We start from the raw sequence: 8,583 nt of genomic DNA, 5'->3' as shown, positions 1-8,583 counted from the left end.
GGCATGAGACGTGATCTGGTAAAAGTTTGACCAGTGAAGTGGAAGCCAGGACATCATAAGTTCTCTGCTGTTTTGTTCTTTGATTGATTGGTTAATCAACAAATTGGCACAAAGAACCACTTTCAGTCTCAGTTTACCCATCTGTAGATGGAGACATATATCACAGTGATGTTGTCAGACTTAATTATTGTAATGTATTTAAAGCTTCTCAGGTGTAAGGTATTATAGAAAAGCACAAAGTTTATTGTTCCTAACCTAAAGTACTATATGAGATTTTCAGCATTTGTAATCTTGTATTTCACCTGCAACTTTAGCTGTGAATAATGTTTTGCCTTTATATGCACACCCATGTTCTAGCTGAAAAATAGCATTCTCTTTGCTTTCTAACAAAGCATTCAAAAATAAGGCTGCAGTTCTGTTGAGCATTGGTTTAGTTTAAATCTTCAATATAATTAATTGTTCTGAGCCATGTAAGATGCTGATTTGCAGACAGTTGTAAAATAGCTAAAACGCTGCTTAAAGATATAATACTGGTGAACAGTTTATTCACGATGTTGAAGATTATCTTAAGTTTTACTGAATATTTCTATGTTTGGTTGTGAAATAATCAACTATAAGAACATCTTGATTTAAGAAGTTAGCCTCTGTGTTAACGTTACGTATGGGTTGCTGTGTTACTTGTTATCTGAGGCTGTGCCGCTTGAAGTCCCTATTCTCTGGACTCTCTAGACCATAACCAGAGCACCTAGGTTCTATTGTATATGGGATGAGTTATTTGACAACCTGGCAAGGTAGATATCTAGCTGGCCAACTTGGCAACAAAACTTACTTTTAAGGTGTCCTGAAGTGAACTGCCTCCATTATAATACTAAAAAACACACCCACAGGTCAAGAAGACCCTTACCCAGGTGAAGACCCTTCCCCTGCGCAAGCGTAGTAACAGAAGAGAATGACACAACAGATATTATAATTGTATGTAAATCACTAACCAATCATTGTAACTGGGAGTGTACTACCTTGTAATTCTTGTGTATAAATGTAACAGTGATCTCGGCATAGGCGTGCTTGATTTGTGGAAATTCCACCTAGCACCCGGCGCCGCAATAAAGAATGCCTGCTTTCTAAAACTCCAAATTGAGTCTTAGAGAGTTTCTCATCTGCCAACTTACGGTAACAACGATGTAAAAGACCCCTTAACTTACAAATCAGAGTTGTTCATTATAAAGAACACTAAATTTTTGCACAGGAACCGTTCATCTTTAATTTTAGCTTTTTGTACATAAAAGAGGATGCCCACAGCTACAGAAGTACCTGTGTTTGCTACGTATAAAAGGAGGAATGAGTTAAGTGTCTTCTGCTGAACATGCTACTGTTTTTGAAATACTGTGGCTTCTCAATAGAACAAGATACTGGGTTTGTGTAAAAAGATATAAAAAGGCTGGATGATGATACGTTTAGTCTCTCTGAGCTCAGAAAGTAGAAGCACTCATTGAATAGGGTAGGACATGGCTCTGTTGCCCTCAAAGCGTGGCTCAAAGATCAGTTTTCAGTTCCTGGTGTTAGACCAGGTATCCCTGACTTACTGTCAGATGATGTCCTGGAGGGGACCTTGTAGCAGGAGCTTGGTGGGCAATAAGGGGGATATGGCAGGGCAGTGCACATGCTGCATGTTTCATCAAGCGCCATAGAAGGCAATGCGACACACCTAAAAAGGAGTGGAGCTGATACTGGACCGAGAAATCTGCATTTTCACCAAAGGTTAAACAATGTATATGAGTAACCTGCTGTAACACACTGAAGAAAAACTTGTCTCAATACCCTGCACTGAATATGAGGAATTAGGAGCTGACGCCAGAAGCAGCCAATGCCCCCCTGCTGAGGGCAGCTGTGTTTGTCAGGGCGATAGGACAAGTGTCAAAAAGAGCCAGTATCTCCAGGATATTCACCGCAACCCGTGAGCCAACTCCCTGGCCAGGCAAACTGGCTCAGAGCAGCCCTGTACCCTGGCCTGGGACTGACTGAGGTGAGTTGGTGTCACAGTAAAATTCAAGGACCTGATCTTCCCTGTGGCTTCCTTTGGGGTGGACCATCTGCTTGGTTTGTCTCTGATCCCAACCCTCCAGCTTTTTTTCGCCCCGAGCAAAGCTGCCGTGGGGTATGTGACAGGAGGGCTGCTGCGGTCCCCACCGGGGCTGGGCTCTCCGCAAGCACAGCTGGCTGGGGCTGCCCTCGTCTCAGATGGACGGGGCTAGAGGCAGGTGACACCTTCTTCCCTTTCACTGCTTGGAGAAGTCCTTTTTAGACTTAATTCTCCCCTCACTAATTTTAGTCTTATATAATTCAATTACTTTAGTGAAGTTGCCTCCTGATTTATGTGAATGCGAGTGAACAGAGTATCAGCCCTTGAGCCTTTTACCGAAGTATGATGTTACACTATTTCTGGACATCATCATGTGCTGGTTGTGCAACAGATAAGAATAATGCTTGGTAAGTCATTAGTACTTCAGTTCAATTTGTGCTAAAATCATCAACTACATCCAATTTAGTTTCTAAAGCCTCCTCATTATTGCTGCAAACATCAGACCCATGACCTGCTTTCCACTCTGTGAGAGAGGGATAAGTGAATTTAATGCGATCTCTGCATTACAAAAAGTCTGCTGCTGCTCCCCTGAAATCAGGTGGCGTCTTATCATTGACTTCAGCGAAGGTAGGATCAGGTCCAAATTTCAAACACTTAATTTTCCAGCAGAGGAGAGTAAGGCTTAAACTGCTTCACTTCTTTGGCAAATAATAAATGGGACCTCATTATCTCTGTTAGGACGTGACTTCACAGACGATTACATGCTGAAAGTATGCCACCGATAGACTGGCTCTGTCCTGAACTGCGAAACTTGCTCAGAGAATCAGAGACTGCTAACTTCCAAGGCACTTCATTCATTCTCGTATCATGAATGGTTTTGCCAATGAATGGGACTACAGACCTTGATGATCTGGTATCAGCATTTCCCTTGCTAGGTACAAGCACACAGTGATGCTGTGGCTACTGAGCATTATTCCTGCATTCTTTTCAGATGAAAAGTCATCCACAGTAGCATTTACCAGAATTTCTCTCCTTGTAAGATATTATTGTGACCCTGTTCCTTTACAAAGAATTTTATGTCTTTTATGAACACAATGTACGGATTAAGAATCAAAGGAGTTGCTCCACAAATTTTATGTAGAAAACCTTGGTCTGACTTTCTGAATATATATTTGCTAAACTGTTATAAAGAAAGAAATAACAAAATGCACTTGATTAACTTTATCCTTATTGCATATTAGAGGTGAAATACAAATAGCATAGGAATAGAAATGGTTTGACCATGATGGATCTTTTTGCTCCTGCCACATATTCCCTGAACTCTACTTTTAGAGGTATTATGGGGCTAAAATCAGTAGTCCATGCGTGCTTCTCAAGAGTATCTATGACGGGTGCTGCGTAGAAAGCTTGTTCAGAGTACGTAAGAGAGTTAATGATTTATGGATTTATTCTTACAAAACTTTTCTGAGTCAGATAAATACTGTTATTGCTGTTCTGCAGATGGGTAAATTGAGGGACTGAAAGCTTAAGTAGCACGCACAAGATCACCCAGCAAGTCTAGAGAAAATAGGCTGGAACCAGAACGTTTCATTTCTATTTTCATGTTCTGTAAGTGTTAGATCATCTTTCTCCCATGATTAGCTGCTATTCTGGCATGAACTCAGGACCATTATGATAGAGCTATTTTTCATACAATGGGATGAGACTGCCATGGCTTTAATTACAAGCATGTGTTCACTCTTTTATGGCATTGTGATTGTTATGTAAGGTGATGTGTAAAATTAATGAATTTTAAATTAGGAGTTTACATTACAAACCCTTTAGGGTAGGGAAAATTTTCTTCCTCTCTGTCCATACAGCACTTATCAACTTGGAGTCCTAGTTAATGACTGGACCTTGGAACTGGTACACCAATGCAAGACTAAAAGTAATTATCAAGAAGTCGTTTTAAATAAATGAGGAGGAAATCCCACCTTCAGGAATTTGTGGAAAAGACTCAAGTGCTTACTGCTGGCTGAACACACTTTTCATAGAATTTACAACTGATGGGACATATACTCAAACTTGAGTTTAGGAGTAGGGGCATCCTAAACACATGCCCCACAACATGTGCTCCTAAATTTTGTAAATTTAACCCAACTCTTTTGGAGGACAACGTGATGATTTCAGAAATGAATAAATGATGGTACATTTATAGCTTCTTTTCAGAGAAAAGAAAGGTAGCCAATCCTTATGACTAATAACTATTATTTAAAGTACAATCTGAGACACTCCTTGTAAAATTTCAGCCAGGGTCTTGGCATGACTTAGTGCCCAAGAAAAGGATATCTATATTGGGAATCAGCTGCTCTTACACAATCTTTGTGATGGTTTGGAACCACTTAAAAACAAGGAATTGATGATATAATACATTCTTTGGATTTGGAGATGTTCCCCTTACTCCTGCTTTGAATTAAGACAATATATTGGTGGTTTAGTTAAATGTCTCTTAGTCAAAATTATATGTCTTTCTTTATCGTGCAATTGAAGCCACATCTGTCTCTAACTGTAAAAAAATACAGGTGTGAAGAACTTTCAGCTGCTCTAAGTGTTAGGTCATTTCTATATTGCAGTGGATTTCAAACTGTGGTCTCCAGACCTCCAAAGACCTGGGGAGTGTCTGCTGGAGGTCTAGAGAAGCTGGCTGGTCAGATAGGATTGCCTTTATTTTTTTTCTCCAACAGCTTAATGGTGTTACAAGTAGCTAAAAATGCATTAAATATTTCCCAGCTAGCACTTTTAAATGTTAACAGTTGTACTTGCCTCAGGGCTGTTCTTCAGCCACCAAAACCAGGAGGTGGCCTGTGTGATCAGGAGGCAGGGGTGAGTCTCAATGGCAAAATTTATGAAGATGCGGTCTGTAGTCTGAAACTCCTTAGGAATCTCTAGCCTATGTCATGCTTTAAAACCCATTGGTAGATGCAAACATCTGACTTCACTAAGTGACTGAGGTGTATTTATATCATTGTGAGAATGCAGATAGGGCTTTAATGAATTGTAATGATTTTTTCTGATGTGATACTGTCAGTATGCAAGTTGTTCAGTTGCTGCCGGTAACATGCCCTACAATAGCTAATGATCAGCATACTGAGAAGGACAAGTAAAACTATCTGTTTCTTTAACCTTGAATAACCAAATAATAAAATAAAGATATGATCTATTATTTCATCACTTAATAGAACACTCAATCTATTTTTTTAATCTGAAAAGCTTATAAAGGATACAGGATAACAAGTGCTAGTTATAGTAGTGTAATACATACTCTGCATTTGGTTAATAACTGTAAACACATGATGAGTCAAAAGGTTAGGCTACATTTTGCTCCTTTGAAACTCCATTCAGTGTGTGCCTTAGGTGGCAGAGAAATAACCCAAAGTAAAATTTAGCCACCCATGTGTGTGGCATTTCTAGAGCTGGTGTTCAGAAAAGACCTTGCTGTTGAAGGCGCTATTTTCCCACTAAATCTAGAAGGCAGAAAACTGTTTCACTCGTGTTTTCTTTCTGAGGCAGAGAGCTGGCCACAGCAGGGAGAAGCATGGGTTATCAAAATATTTTTTGTTATGGAATATGCTTATAAATAATGGATTTCACAATGCTACTTATACAGAGTTTATGATGGCAATTGTCTGTCCGTTACAACTGGGACTACTAAAAGGATTTGTCACTGAAATTCTTGAGGCAGGAATAATCTTTGGCCATTTTTAAACTGATGCAATACAAAATTACAAAGGAAAATAAAATGCAGTTAAACCCTGGGCAAAGAAATAGACACAACTCAGGGAGTCCACTGTAGGTGACTGGTCTAAAAGAAGAAATTGATTTCAACAGGCATAGTAGACCAATCATGAATTGCTGAAACAATTAGTTAAAGCCATTACTTGGGAATCAGTAGAAAGAAACTGTATCCATTTGCTCAATCCAGTAATTTAAACTTCTTGGGGTGGGAAGCACTTACTGCCATGAATAAACTGTGAAATGTATCTTTAAAATAAAGTTTTTAATTAGAACTGGCAGTTCTGAACCTGTTGTTGGCAGGAGCCAACCTACTGAAAAAGAGCCCGATGCAATAGACTGTAAAGTGTGTCGGCTCGCTGCTTTAGCATTTAACAATTAAAAAAAAAACAACCCAAAACAATCAATCAACCTTTAAAATTGAAAGTTGTGTTTCAACATCAGCATTAGAAGATTTTTTTTCTCTGTGGTTAAAGCAGTTTGGAATTTTCAACTGTCATTTCTTACAATAGGTGCCAAATACAGCTGGTTTCCTGAAGGATGAAACTTGTTTTACAGGAACACAAAAAAAAAAGAAAAAAAAAAGGGAAAAAAGCACCTGCTGTAGTAGACTCAGAGATCTAAGCACCATCCTACAATCCACTGCTGGACTGCTGGTGTGGGTAATCCTTCATCGGTTGTGACCTGATTCGAGTATTCAACCAAGCACATGCTGAATTACAGTTTGCTGAAATTGCATTGTCTTTATTGGGACTTAAGCATATGCTTAAAGTTGAATATCTGCATTTTAAATAGGGATTAACATGACACCTACTTGGCAGAAATTACCCATTTATTTTCAGATATGCCTCACTGTGTGTTCCTGAGAACAAGAAGTGGTGCTAACACTTTTAAAAATCGCATCCTAGGCTGAGTAAAATAGGTGAATTTGTTGTTTTTGTGAACCTTCATGGGGGAAAAAAGAAAAGCTTATGTTAAGGGCCAAAAGGTTAGGTGAATAAAAGAGCAAAGTGTCCCATGCCACCTGTCTCTGCTCATTCTTCCGAGAAGCATGAGTCCATCTCCTCTTCCCTTCCGCCTGTGGTTTAGGGGCCTTGGTGGCTTTTGCATTCTTCTTCTTTCATGTTGCTCTAACTGCACTGTCATTTAGCAGAATCCATTTTTTCTATAGTCCAAGCCCAGTAACCCTTTTCGCTGACCTCACCAGCCATGTGCTCAGTGTGAGCATGACTCACAGTAGCGATGAGAAATCCTTATTCTCTCTAATTTGGCCTTCCCAAGGAAGGGGGGGCAAAGGGGGGATAGGGGAGATTCTGATATTTCCAAACTTGCTTGCTGGAAGTATTGTGTCAGTTATGATAATTTGGTGTAGCACATAAATCCTTAGGCTGACTTGCATTTTCCAGCACACCCCTTGTAGTCTAATTGAGGAACTGCATTTCTGTCAGTCACATACTCTGGTGGAAATGCAAGAATGTGAGAAACAATAGGAGCAGGCTAGTACTGAGTCAAAACAGATAAAGCCAAATTGCTTGTTGGACTGAAAGATGGGAGCAAGCAGCTGAGAAGCAAGTTGGTCAGCAACCCATTGCTGCCACTGATGCCATGTGAAGGGTACACTCACTCCTCTTGTTAGTGTGTGAGCAAAGGGAGCAGACAGGCAAACCAGCAAGAATGCCATTAATCTTTCCTTTATGAAAGAAAAAAAGATAAGGGCATCAAAATAATACAGTATACTACAGCCTGCCGATGGATTTCAGAGCGAGGAGAGCACTCTATGGATAGATATGGAGGAAAAATAGCTGGGGTAAAATAAGCCCATGAATAGGTTGGGTGTGAAGTGAGTGGTGCATGGACTGTGCAGGAGGGAGGGAGCCGGGACGGCCGGAGCTGCTCACAGGCTGCCGGCTGCAGGCAACGCTCTGAATCGTTTCAAGATGGCTACCCAGGGGGAGCACGTGGTGGGCCTCTTTCTCCTCTGGAGACTTTTATTTGTTCTCCCTTTCCTGGTGATTTTCTCTAATCTGAAGAACAAGATGTCCTTAATGAAAACAGATGTTTTGCTCCCTTGCATGTGGAAAAAAAAATAATTACCCCAAAATAGAATAAACCCAAAGAATGCTGAGATGAGGGATGGGTTTCCACAAAGTCAGGAGAACAAACCTCTTCGTTAACGCCCTGACCTGGCCGCTCGTCTCCCACGGACACGCTGTGGAAGCTATTGGTGCAAAGGTCCACAGTAAGACCTGGGTCTAAGAGCGGGCGAGCTGTGTGCCTCTGTAAAGCGTAAACACCACACTGAGCTGGCTCGCAGCTTTCCCCATCCATGGTCTCCCACTGCGAGATCCTGGTCAATGGCAGTTTTTGTCATTGGCTTCAGAGTAACTAGGAATTGGTCCCAGTATTTAATTTAAAGCACAACACACAAAAAACCAAAATCATAACATCCCTGCTACATTTATAGAGCTGCATAAGCCACTGATTAACAAATGGATGAGATACTGAACTTTGCTTTACCATCTGTCTTTAATTACATAAAATAACTTGAAGCAATTAACAAGAAAGAAACACTGTGACACAAATAAATAAATCCTATTGATAGAAACAGATGAGGGAATACTTAGGATATTTGGATATATGGATGAAAGTCACTAAAGCTGCATAATCCGCACCCAATGATATTACAAGTATTATCTAAGAGATTTACACTGCCATTGCCAATTATTTTTGAA

Source organism: Aptenodytes patagonicus, chromosome 7 (genome assembly GCF_965638725.1).
Source record: "Aptenodytes patagonicus chromosome 7, bAptPat1.pri.cur, whole genome shotgun sequence".
NCBI lineage: Eukaryota > Metazoa > Chordata > Aves > Sphenisciformes > Spheniscidae > Aptenodytes > Aptenodytes patagonicus.
This window is presented reverse-complemented; position numbering follows the sequence as displayed.